Source organism: Pelophylax lessonae, assembly GCF_965119305.1.
Source record: "Pelophylax lessonae genome assembly, chromosome: 3".
Taxonomy (NCBI): domain Eukaryota; kingdom Metazoa; phylum Chordata; class Amphibia; order Anura; family Ranidae; genus Pelophylax; species Pelophylax lessonae.
The window spans coordinates 414,126,212-414,140,665 of NC_138770.1; the positions used below are offsets into that span (position 1 = coordinate 414,126,212).

Sequence of the window (14,454 nt, forward strand, 5' to 3'; positions counted from 1 at the left end):
GCACATTAATTCAAGCAATATCCACACAAGGATACATACATTCAGCAATACTTGTCTTGTGTAATAAAGTGCGCAAAATTGGAGCTGCTGATAATTTTAACATTGTATAGTTGCTTTTGCCAGATATAATACAAGAATGCTGCTGTGAAACATTATATGTAAAACATTATAACACAACTCCCGGCACACAACTGCGCACAGCTTCTTCGAATGCATCCCAATGCATCTCGACTGTCTGCGGTAGCAGCGGGTCCCAGGAACGTTCTCAGGCAGGATCTGCACGCTGTACGGTCGTATGCATGAAGCCTTATGATGGTGTTCCTGGACATGGCTTAAAAATTGCGCTGCTAACACAGGTAATATTATAAAAATGCTACAGCTGGATGTAATATTATAACAATTAATGAGAAATGTAGTATTATAATAACTTTGCTGATGGATGTAGTATTATAATAATTCTGCTGAGGGATATATTATAGAGGGATGTAGTATTATAATAATTCTGCTGAGGGATATATTATAGAGGGATGCAGTAATACAATGGTGCAGTTGAGCGATGCAATATGTTATTTCTGCTAAGGGATGTAGTATTATAATAATTGTGTTGAAGTATAAATTATTATGGTTCTGCTGAGGAAAGTAATAATATAATGGTGTGGCAGCAGCACTGTTTATAATATTATCAATATTATTCTTGCAGTATTTAATATTATGTTTCTGCTGCATCATATATTATGTTTTTTCTAATGAAAGTAAAATTCTAAAGTTTCTACTGCAGTACTCCTGCATTATATATAATATTATAAAAAAAAAAAAAATATTATAATGGTTCTGCTGAGGGAACTAATATTATAATGTTTATGCTGCGGTATAAAAAATTATGATTGGTACTGATAGGGAAAGGAATACCATAATGATACAGCTGCAGTATGTAAAATATTGGTACTGAGTTTTCCGCAAAGTAGTTTAGAATCTAATATACCAACCACAGTCATAAAACCACTTACACTATAGCTAGTTTGGTTAAACACCTATTATGTTATCAGTATGTTATTGTAACCTTTTGGGACAGTTTTTTTAAAGATGTGTATTAGACCACCTGCTTAATAAATAACACAGGGGGCACTAAGGCTGCACTCACACCTGAGTGTAGCATCTTTAAGCGTTTTTTTTTTTTCTGCATTTTTCTGCACGGTTTTGGCACTTTTTTATGTGCTTTTTTGCACGTTTTATACAGCTTTTCTGAGCTTTTGCATTTTTTTATTAGCCAAGAGAGAAAAGCTATCATCTGCTGCATCATTCGTTGCTAGGTTTGTCAGCTTTTTTTAGCTTTTCTATCAGCTTTTATTTATTTTTTTAATATTATTCACTTATTTTTTTTTATTTTTTTTTTTGTTAGGGTAAGGGGTCAGAGTTAAGGTTAGGTTAGGGTTAGGATTGGGGTTTGGGTTAGGATTAGGGGTTAATATTGTATTTATTGTCTTAATATTATTTATTTTTGTTAGGGTTAGGTAGGAAATACTACTAAAACTACTACTACTACTGCTACTACTACTAATAATAATAATAATAATATTAATAACACATTAATAAATTAATGTAAAATAAATACACAATAAATACAAATAATCATAAATAAATAAATACAATACATGAATACTTTGTAATAATAAATAAATAAATAAATAAATAACCTCTAACCCTTAAAAAAGAAATAAATAATAATAAACACTCTAACACAAAATAATTTAACTAATTTTATTATTATTAATAATAACAAAAATAATCTAATAATCATTTTTTATTATTATTTTTTTCAGATGTGGGTGTTTATTATTATTATTATTATTATTATTACATTTTAAATTATTTATTTAATCATTTTTTTAAGGTTAGAGGTTAACTGTTATTTATTTATTATTACATATTATTTATTTTATTTATTTATGATGATTTTTAGTTGTGTATTTATCTTACTTTTATTTATTCATATATTATTACTATTTGTTTCATTTTTACATTTTTGCATTTGAGCAGAAAATCGCGCATACATGCGTGACAAAACGTGTGAAAGCACACAACCTTTAATTTCTATGGAAATAACAACGTGCCAAAACGTGCCAAAAACGTGCAAATCTGCCCAATTCGAGCTACCAAAATAGCGCCACAAATGTTTTGAGCTTCAGGCGTTTGGTATCAGGCAACTTGGAGTGGAGATATGAACCAACTCCTTAGAGAATTTTTTTCTCCTCCAGCGTTTTGGAGCTTCGAGCTTCAACCTAGGTGTGAATGGGGCTTAAAAGGTTGTATTTAAATGACCTGCAATTTATAATTAACTACTCCTTATTGTATTTAGTATTTTTTCTGAAAGTAAGGGGTACCTGGGTATTGTATGTGACAGAGTTTAGGTAACCTATAAAAAGCAAAATTTTTTTTGTACTGCGTTCTTTCCTCTCTGTGCCAGGAATCTAGAGCACTTAGGAAAACCATGCAAACTTGTCAAATACAAACTCTATGCAGATGGCATCTCCCATAAGATTTAAGTTTTCTTTCTCTGTTCTTTGAAAACATCTCTAACTGCCAGATCTGCATTCCCAAATTGAAATGCTAGCTCCTCTGTTTGACAACTGCTACTTTGCAGTTCAGAACTAAGGCAGAATAACTGAGAAAAAAAGAACAGCTCCAATGCCATAATTGGAGCTTTCTTGGCTTGGGTCCTGCATAAGCTCAACATGTAGTGCAAAGGTGAGCACGGTTTCTACTAGGACATTTATTTTTGATATTTTGCACATGTTAAAACTGTATTTTTTGCTAGAAAATATCTTTAACCGCTTCCCTACTGGCCACAATATATATACGTCACAAATGCGATCCATTTGCTGGGAGAAGGCTAGTCCAGGCAGCTCTCTGTTCCCTGAGGAATTTAAAGCTTGAAAAGGCTTATGCCAGTCCCATCCCGCTAAGCAACAATTGGACTCCAGCTGCCCTGAATTAGGAGGCACTGTGGCCACTAGTCTTCTTTTCCCACCTCCTGTATGATATACATAATAAGGAGAAAAAACTCTCATCACTGAACACACGGCATTGTCTGGGTCGTAGCTCCTCTATTCCCTGTTTTTAAACCTGTAAGCTCCCTTGTATTTGTGAAAACCAACCATATAGGATGCCAGTATTATCCTTGACGAAGGGGTCATAAAAACCTCGAAATGCGTCGGATATCTGGTCCTGTTTTCATCATACACACAGTGTGCTTGCATTGCTTGTTTTTAATGCATATACCAACTATTGTTGTATTGTTTTCTATGTGTACTCAATAAATATAAATCTTTTTATACATATTCTATTTTTTACTATTGTGCCTATAAAGTCCCACCCCTAGGGGAATTTTTTGTCAATATATGATATTAGGGATGTGGCACACCTTATAGAGACTCATAGCAGGAACACACCCAATACGTCACAGTAGGGAAGTGGTTGTACCGGGATCATGGTTGAGGCTACAACCATGATCCCGGTATCAAGCTGTTCTTCCCACTGAGTGATGTCAGAACCTGGAAGCGAAGACTATTTTGGCACTTCTGGTTCCAGCTATTTGTTACTGGCCGCATAGTGGCCAGTGACGCAGCCGATCAGACCAATCTGTATCTAATCAGCTGCATTGGAGCCCAAAGGAGAGATAGGGGGTCTAATAGACCCCCCATCTCTCCATAAAGAGTACTTGTCATTGCTAGTGCTGTCAAAAGTGATTTTTACATTACTTTTGACAGCAATAAAAGTGATTTAAAGAGTTAAAGAAATTGTAAAAATAATAAAAAAAAAATAAACTAATAAAACAAAAAAGTGTTTAAAGCGCCCCTGTCACCCCGTGCTTACATACAGTGGCGAACGCACACACCAGTTCCGCACGCATATGTAAACAGTGATCACATATGTGAGATATCACCGTGAACATCAGAGGGAAAGCAATAAAGAGAAAGCAATAATTCTAGCACCAGACCTCCTGTGTATATTCAAACTGGTAAGGCCTTTAAAGCATCACCTATGAATAATTTAAAGTGCTGTAGTTTGCCGCCATTCCATGAGCGTGCACAACTTTAAAGCGTGACATCTTTGGTATCTATTTACTTGGTGTAACATTATTTTTTAGATTTGACCAAGAAAGGGGTAATATATTGTGTTTGGGTTCGCTAAAATGTATTAATGTGCATTTTTTCCAAAAAACTGCGTTTGAAAAACTGCTGCCCAAATACCGTGTGACATAGGAAATTGCAACACCCTCCATTTTATTCTCTAGGGCCTTTGATTTAAAAATGTTTATAATGTTTGGTGGTTCTAAGTAATCTTCTAGTAAAAAAAAGTAGATTTATATATATATATATATATATATATATATACACACTGAAAAGAGAGGCCTTCTTCTTTGGCAGTTGCAAGTGGTGCAGTTTCAAATTTTTAGGTTGTACAACATTTGCACAACTGTTTATCAAACACATATCTTCAGAAAATAACTTCAGCGTAAACAAACACAATATGATACCAGATTAATAATACAATGTAACAATTAAAATATAGGGTAGCCTTGAGTAAATAGATACCAAACATGGCAAATCTTAAACTTGAGTGAGCCTGTGAGGTCATAAAAAACTATGGTACTCAAAATTGTCCATAGGTGAGCTGTTTCAGGTTATTTGTTTGGAATTATCCTTGAATTGTGGCCCCAGAATTACTGCTCTCACTCCGAACGTTCACAGTGATACCCTACTTGGGTCGCACAGTTTAGGTTTACATACCAGTGTGCCCTGTGGGCAAATTTGCATTAGGGTGTGTATGGGGGTGATACTTTTAATTTTTGTAATACTTTTATTTATGTTAGTAGCCAGGAATTGATAGCCCTGAACCCAGGAGTATCATCATCCTTATCAGTTCTGGGTTCTTTAGTTACAGAGGAGATCAACCAATGCATGTACCAAAAGCTACTTTACTGTTGGCATTGCCTGGAAAAGAGGGGGGGGGGGCGTAACATTCACAAACATTCATGTAACATTGAACAGGGGGCTTTAGAACTGCCAGGACAACTTTACTTGGAAGCAGATCACTGCCGAAAAAAAAAATCAACCAGGATGTTTATAAACGTACCTTGATAGACAAAGAGTTTCTGCACTACAAGTACAGAAAAATACTTTTTGAATTGCCAAAAATGTGCTCCTAACTTCATGTTTGGGCTAACACTACAATGACTTTGCTGGACTTGAATCCTGAGCAATGCTGTCAGCCCTACTACACCCTCTCGCTTTAACTCACAAAAGGAAAATATACTGTGCACTGCGAGTGCACTTGCTCCAGAGCTTGGTAAATTAAGTAAAGCTTCACTTTGTAAAGAATACTCAATTACATGCAAGAAAAAAAAATAAAAAACACGATTGGATGATAGAAATCAGCAGAGCTTTCCCTCATTTCAGAGCTTCCCCTCAGATCAAGAGCAACTGCATTTGCAGTGTGCAGTATATTTGCCTTTAGTAAATCAAACTCTTTGTGTAAGAGAAAGGGCTGCAGAGAAAAGTAGTTCTGGGGTGGAACTAAACTCACAGTAGCTGCCACACAAGAATTTTACAAGCCTGGTAAAGATGTTGCGGGAGTAAACAAAGTGGCTTCTTACTACAGAAACTAGGTAAAAGGAAAATGAAATTCTGGAACATGCACTGGAGAGGAAGGGGGAGGTTTGAGGTTAAATTTGAGAAATTACTGGATATACCCTTCAACAATTCTGAAATCTCAGCCCTACAGGAGGTGCATTGTTTTAGTGGATCGGCAGACAGATACACTTGCATTCTGAGAAGGAGGCCAGTAGAGGGAGTGTTGAGTTCCGAGCGCATAGCCTCTATGACTGTCAGCCCTGGTCCTGACTTCTGCCTAGTTCTGGTGACGTCACATCCGCAACTGCATTCCACCCTGGTTAGCGTGGAGTCCTCTGCCATCCCTGGACGGAGAAGTACCCCATCCGGCTCACATCTTTCCCAGCCTCTTAGACCGTGTGTGGAACCTGCAGGACTGACCAGTATAATGATGGGCATGAACTTCCCTTCTTCATGCTTCTTGTAAGTTTTCTTAACCTTCCTCTTATGTTAGCTTTCTGTTAATATCCATGATGTTAACGGGTCGGTTTTGACCCGTGTCTTAAATCAGCCATAAAATACCCTCTGAACAATTATTTATCATCCAATTTGTTTCTTACCTCTTGGTTACCTTGTTAGGCTTCTTTATCCTTGAAAAGATTGGTTTTAATATTTTTGGTGTGACCCCTTAGACCTTTATTTTGATAGCATACCTCTCATTTTCAAATTTAAAAAATGGTAAAATAAACCAGCAACTCTGAAATGTATTGGTCCTATGTTTCTTTATTTTTTTAAGAGAAGCAGACAAGCAGGCAAAGAGATAGGCCCCTCCCTAACTACAGTTCACAGGGTTGAGAGGTGATTGGCTGTCAGTGTTACTAAGCAGAGAGAGTGTTTATGATTTCAGTTTTGGCACTTATTAGTGTCCTAAAATCCTATATAATAACTGGGTCAGAATTGACCCTAACATCATAAACGTCTTAATTTTAACCACAGTATTTTATAATTTAGTGAAAAGGGTTCTTTTTCTATTACATTGTTTAAATAGAGGTTCCTGACAAAGTAAAAAATCTTGATGCAATAAACAAAAATTTATGTGATACTTATAGACATTCAAAACCTAAAAAAAAAAGGGTCGGTTCTGACCCTAACACAAGAGGAGGGTTAACCTTGTGCAATAAATGATGATTCAATTATACTACACTTAGTTGGCGTCTCCCCCTCTCTGCTTTCTAAGCACAAACACTGCATAGCAATGCAAAACAAGAGACAAGCCTACATATGTAATAAGCAAATTTTGCTTTCACCATATATACAAGAATCTATACATAGAAACATGGTTTTCACAACATTGGCAGACATTGATGAGATTTTTTACATACAGCCCATCCATTTTACATACTGTATATAAACACACTGAAAAATTGTACATTTCCTTTAAAGTATGTTCAGTCAACGTCATATTTTTATAATTGATAGTTCTGTGATTGAATAATCACCAGTATGTAAAGAAGAACTAGAAAATCTAGTTTGAAGGTGTAAAAAAGTATTAAAATGAGAGTATTAGGGAAGAAAAAGTTCATAGTAGTTGTGTTCTTTTTATGCCTCTAGAAAGAGATGTAAGAAGGTATTTGCCTGAAAACATCTCATGGATTGAAAAAGGATTGATTTTGCACAGAACACACAGCTTTTGGCTTTACATCAAAGACTTCTACCTCCCTACCTCGGAATCCATGGATTGGCTGTAAGTACAAGTTCAAAATCCAGCTTTAACAGATATTCAGGCAAATCTATGAAATTATGTATCTTAAACTGATGTCTCAAAAATAACAAGTTCAACTTTTCAGAAAAGAATGAACATAATCACCTTCACAGGGTTTACTGAGTTATAAAAATGTTTAGTTTTTTTTTGTTTTTACATAAAACTTTACTAAACTCCTCGCTAAATATATATGCAGAATTATATATTAAATGAATATAATACCTAAACTATTTTTCATGAAATGTAAACACTGAATATGATTTAAAGTGTTTCTAAACTAAAGCATTCAAAATGTATGAATTGCAAAAACCTTTTTTTGGATAGAGTAGGGAAGGGTGAAAAATCAGTTTTTCTGTCTGAGTCACCAACAGGATATTTCCTTTCACTTCCTGGTCTGGAAACTCATCAGAAAGTGAGAAGAAACCTCTACAAAATAATGCTAGCCATAAATGCAAAGATTTCACTTGTTCAGCTAAAGGAAAATTCCTGTCTTTGGCAGTTGTCGCAGGAACAGTTAATCCCAGTGGAAGATGTACCCCCAACATCAGTTATGTCAGCTTTTATAGATGAGACAGGCATTACAGATGCATGGAGTGTTCAATTAAAATCAAAAGAAGCATATGCATGTATGTGTATATATGCATGTGTCAGCTTTTAGAATCATGTGACCTAAACACAAGGTAGGGCACATGACGTTAACCACTTCAATACAGGGCACTTTCACCCCCTTCCTGCCCAGGCCAATTTTCAGCTTTTAGCACTGTTGCATTTTGAATGACAATTGCGCGGTCATGCAACACTGTACCTAAACCAAATTTATGTAATTTTTTCCCCACAAATAGAGCTTTCTTTTGGTGGTATTTGATCATCGCAAGGTTTTTTCTTTTTTGCTAAACAAATAAAAAAAAGACCGAAAAGTTTGAAAAAAAAAGTTTTCTTTGTTTATGTTATACAATTTTGTAAATAGATAAGTTTTTTCCTGCACTTATGAGGCTGCACTGATGAGCACTGATGAGGCTGCACTGATGGGGTGGTACTAATATGCGGCACTGATAGGCAGCACTGATGGGCACTGATATGCGGCACTGATAGGTAGCACTGATATGCAGCATTGGTGGGCACTGATAGGCGGCACTGCTTGGCACTGATAGGCGGCATTGATGGGCACTGATAGGTGGCACTGATAGGCGCCACTGATGGGCACTAAAAAGCGGCACTGATCGGCACTGACAAGGGGCACTGGTGGGCAATAATGGGCACTAGTGGGCAGCACTGATATATGGCAATGTTGGGCACTGGTGGGCAGCACTGATGGGGAGGGCACTGGCGGGCAGCACTGATGGGGAGGGCACTGGCGCGCTCCCTGAGCCCTAATTGCCATCCCTGGTGGTTCTAGTGGCACCCCCCAAGGGTCTGCACTGTTAATCAATGATCTGATTACCAGTGCAGACCCCCCCTGTCAGGAGAGCCGCAGATCGGCTCTCCTCTACTCGTGCCTGTCAGGCACGAAATAAGGAAAGCCGATCAACGGCTTTTCCTGTGTACTATGTGACCATAAGGGGGGGTTGTATGTCTGGGATATTATAAAATAAAAGACAATTGAGAAGTGAGAGTGTAATGTCTTTAGCAGCTAATTTATTAATCAGAGTGAATACCTCTTTCCATGTATGAGAAAGCTTGTCGCAGCTCCAGAATATATGTGAGAGAGTACCTGGGGATGCACAACCTCTAAAGCAGTCCGGAGAAGCATCAGGATAGAATGTATTTAGCCACTTAAGCCCCGGAAGATTTTACCCCCTTCCTGACCAGGGCCTATTTTGCAATTCGGCACTGCATGACTTTAACGGACAATTGCGCGGTCGTGCAACGCTGTACCCAAATTAATTCAATGTCCTTTTTTTCCCCACAAACAGAGCTTTCTTTTGGTGCTATTTGATCACCTGTGCGATTTTTTGATCATGCGCTATAAACAAAAAAACAGCAAAAATTTTGCAAAAATAACAATATTTTTCACATTGTTTTATATGAAATTCCCCCCCAAAAAAAGGTAGAAAATCAAAAATTTTTAACATTTTAGGCCAATTTGTTTTCTGTTACATATGTTTGGTAAAAAAAAAAATGGAAAAAGCGTATTTTGATTGGTTTGCGCAAAAGTTATTGCGTTTACTAACTAAGGGAAAGATTTTTGTCATTTTTATTGTTTTTTTTTAACGAGTAATGGCGGCGATCTGCGATTTTTTTTGCGGGACTGCGACATTGCGGCGGACAGATCAGACCCTTGACTGACATTTATGACACTTTTGGGGGTACCAGTGACATTACTACAGTAATCAGTGCTATACATATGCACTGTTACTGTAAAAATGACACTGGGAGGGAAGGGGTTAACTTTATTGGAGAGGGAGGGGTTAAGTGTGTCCCTAGGGGCGTGCTTCTAACTGTGATTGGATGTGGCTGTGTGTGTAACAGCAGAGATCAACAGTCCTACATAGCAGGACCGTATGATTTGTGCTTTTACACAGGGAAGAATGACAAGCGGCTGTGTTTACATTAGCTGCCTGCCTTTCTCCCTCTCCACCTGACGATCACGAGTGACCGGCGGACATCGGGTCCGCCGGTCACATGCGCGGGCTGCTTAGGGAATGAGCGGGGGCGGAAGAGCGCCTCCGGCGGTGCGCGCTTGCCCCCTATTGGCTCACAGGCTAGTGACGTACTGGTACTTCACTTTGCCTGTGAGGGGCTGACCGCCGTATATAGTCGGACCGCGGTCAGCAAGTGGTTAATTGAGCCGGTGAATTCACACCATATGTGTTGCCACACATTGGACTATAGCTTTCCATTGGAAGAAAAATTCTGTACCATTCTCACAGATCTTATCAACTACCTTAGTATTATTCTTTTTTTCTAACAAAATACTTTACATTATACAACTATGACACATATATAAAACAACTTGATATGTTTGCCATAATCCAAGGATATAAAAAGTATGACCGTACGAAAGACGGTACAAATAATATTTTGTTTACTATCTGCAATGTTTTGCTTATATTTGAAAACCGTATCAGTTTTCGTCATATAATACGATCTTTGTAATGCAGATTATTTTTTCAATAAAAGTTTGTAATAATTGTACTATGTGACCAGCTGTGATTGGACACAGCTGGTCACATGGTAAAATGCCTACGTCAGTAGGCTCTTTACTGAGATTGGAGATGCGGTGTGTCAGAGTTACACCAAAGCAGCAACTTCAAGTGCGACCAACACCCCTAGAATAGATATATATATAACAAGTTGCGCTATAGATTGAAAAAGTCCATGTGAATGTCCATAAATATGAAATGAAGATACTTGTGCAGGTACCGCTTACCAGAATCCAAACAATAAAAGGCCAAATGATAAGGTGACAGCGAATATCTTCAAATGTGAGACACGGTGAACCTCAAAAGACTCCGATGTGGATCTCCTCAGTGGGACATTAATAAAAAGGAGAAACAAACACCATAGTGTAAACCAGTAATGACATGAGGAATAGATCCACCAAATGATGTGTGACCTGTGCAGGTACCGCTTACCAGAAGTATCAGATTATATAGCCAAATACTGAAAGATGACTCCACCGGGCCTCAACGGTTATAAATAGTAGACCTTCGCAGATTGCGATGTAGATCTCCAGAAATGGGTGTTATATAAAAAAGAAGAAAAGGGCAAACGCCATAGCGTAAAACCAAAAAAACAGGATAATGACACCCAAAGTGTGTGAAACTTGGAGTTCAAGTGCTGAAAAATGTGGTAATTAAATGGTAGACAAAGTGACGACCACCACCAAACTAAGTAGGTACCCCTTACCAAAGGTAGCAAGAGGATGAATCAGATAGCCTCCCCAGTGTGATTGACCGCTTACCAGATGGACTTGTGGAAAAGCATAGAGAGACAGGGGGTCCCGATCATGCAACCAAAAGGGCGACAGTAAGGATGGGTACTCTTACCAACTCCAGATGATATATGAGCGGGGGTTCAAGTGGCGTTGAACTAAAAACTCCAAAATGGACTCCACCAAACGAGCTCAAGAAATGTTGCAGGTTACCCAAGGAATGAGGAGGAGAGAGCCATAGCATAAAACCCAACAATGATTTATTCAATACATAGAAAAACACATTCACAAACATCAGATGACAGGTGCGTGGATTGGAGAGAGGTAACAGCCGCCGGCCGGACGGCTGCGCTCGCCCGTCCTTCGTAGACAGATATGTAGGGGTGGCGTCAGCACACCGTGACCTGACTAGTTTCATCAAAAATGATATTCTCAAAGGTGCGGGCGGCGTGCTGACGCCACCTATAAATAGCCAAAAAATCAATTGAACCGATGACCGGAAGTTCCCTTTCCGCCATCTTGGTTGAGGTATCCCGGAACCGGAAGTATAGCTCCTAGTCCGGAACAGGATATGAAGTGTGATATGACAAATATAAACAAATCATTCTCAGTGGTACAGTCCCATAATTTAGGGGGCCGAGTTTTACACCAACCGGAACCGGAAATCCGGTGCGGGATCCGGAACAGGATGTGAAATGCACTGTAGCAACCATAAACAATAATATTGCCAATGGTACTAGCCCATAGGTTCAAGGGACCAAATAAATGTATCCATCAACTAGCGAGATGTAGAAACACCTCGATATAACAGAGGAATTGAATATTATAACAGAAATAAGTTGCAGAATGAAAACTAATTTAATAAAGAATTCATTCCTTGGGTAACCTGCAACATTTCTTGAGCTCGTTTGGTGGAGTCCATTTTGGAGTTTTTAGTTCAACGCCACTTGAACCCCAGCTCATATATCATCTGGAGTTGGTAAGAGTACCCATCCTTACTGTCGCCCTTTTGGTTGCATGATCGGGACCCCCTGTCTCTCTATGCTTTTCCACAAGTCTATCTGGTAAGCGGTCAATCACACTGGGGAGGCTATCTGATTCATCCTCTTGCTACCTTTGGTAAGGGGTACCTACTTAGTTTGGTGGTGGTCGTCACTTTGTCTACCATTTAATTACCACATGTTTCAGCACTTGAACTCCAAGTTTCACACACTTTGGGTGTCATTATCCTGTTTTTTTGGTTTTACGCTATGGCGTTTGCCCTTTTCTTCTTTTTTATATAACACCCATTTCTGGAGATCTACATCGCAATCTGCGAAGGTCTACTATTTATAACCGTTGAGGCCCGGTGGAGTCATCTTTCAGTATTTGGCTATATAATCTGCTACTTCTGGTAAGCGGTACCTGCACAGGTCACACATCATTTGGTGGATCTATTCTTCATGTCATTACTGGTTTACACTATGGTGTTTGTTTCTCCTTTTTATTAATGTCCCACTGAGGAGATCCACATCGGAGTCTTTTGAGGTTCACCGTGTCTCACATTTGAAGATATTCGCTGTCACCTTATCATTTGGCCTTTTATTGTTTGGATTCTGGTAAGCGGTACCTGCACAAGTATCTTCATTTCATATTTATGGACATTCACATGGACTTTTTCAATCTATGTTGCCCAATGGTGCCTGCCTCGGTTCAGCACCCATAAAAAATATAGGAGAGGAATACATTGAACATCAATGTTAAAAGGAAACTTTTTTACTAACTACGAATAAAAAGGGGTACTATACTTTCCGCAAAATATACAGGAGACCACCAATGAACATTTTCACTGGCCATCAATGTAACAGAAAATTACACCAATCATCAATGTATTAAGGGCATTTACACTGACCAATAATGTAATAGGGGTATTTTGTGTGGGGGTGCAAAGACTGGATAATCTCCTCAATCATATTGGTACTTTAAAAATTATCTATGGTGATATATATATATATATATATATATATATATATATATATATATATATTTTAAAGATTCTTGATTTTTAGGTTATGGGAGTACATATGAAAATACATATCCTGTAACAGGCATATAAAAAAAAGATACAAGTATATATAGTCTAGTCGTTGTAACAACCCAGGAGACCAGCATATGTATAATTCAAACATACATAAGCCGATAGAACACCTTTGGGATGAATTAGTCCTCACATATGCACTCCTGGAAGAATGGTCACACATTCCCATAGACACACTCCTAAACCTTGTGGACAGCCTTCCCAGAAGAGTTGAAGCGGTTATATCTGTAAAGAGTGGGCCAACTCAATACTGAACACTAAGATTGGGATGCCATTAACGTTCATGTGTTCACGTGTAAGGGCAGGTGTCCCACTACTTTATATATATATATATATATATATATATATATATATATAGTGTATATTGTAATGTCTGTACATACATGTAGAAGTAACCAGTGGGTATGTCTCAGTAAGGGTGTAAACCCATGAAAGACAGCATGTACTGCACCCAAAACCTTTTTCCTTATTTTCATTACATATTCAAAAAACTGTTGAAAAATATCATCTCCTTTGCAAAATAGCTAGAAAGGGAAAAAAATGAAAAAGAAAAAAAAAAGTGTGTGGGGGGGGGGGGGGGAGGCAGATAAATATGACAGAGGATCAAGGAGGGGCTGGGGAAGGGGTATACCCATGTATGTTCCATCCCCTTCTCTGAGAGGGACCTAATCAGGGAATTCTGATTTATACTTATGAGCAGTGATGGAAGTAACTGATTACTCGTCCCCTCATGGTAATGCCGTTGAAATTACTTTGGCCGCGTTATCGCAATTACATCTACAGCCACTAGATGGCAGTAGTGTAATTCCTCCTCTCCTCTATGACCGAGGCCGGCGCTGTCCGCAGCACTGGCCTCAGTCGATGAGAAAGAGAGGCAGCAGCACAGGCCTGGAGGAGGAGGACGGAGCCAGATGGACCCCAGTGTGCCTGGGCAGGCCACCACCACCACCACCACCAGCTGCAGCCAGCCACCAGCAGCCAGCCAGGCAGCAATGCAGCACAACAGGTACCAAAAAAAAAAACTCAGTCACAGACAGTCAAGACAGGAGGACTCAGGACTCAGACCCCCACACCACCACCAGCCACCACATACCCACCCTATACACCCACTGACCCCCAAATACACCTA

General features: G+C 38.7%; 1 protein-coding gene across 2 annotated transcripts in view; it reads right to left on the reverse strand.

The window, feature by feature from the left end:
• The window catches only part of TBC1D32 (TBC1 domain family member 32), a 532,407-nt gene that overhangs the window by 436 nt on the left and 517,517 nt on the right, over nt 1-14,454 (reverse strand). The window lies entirely within an intron of this gene.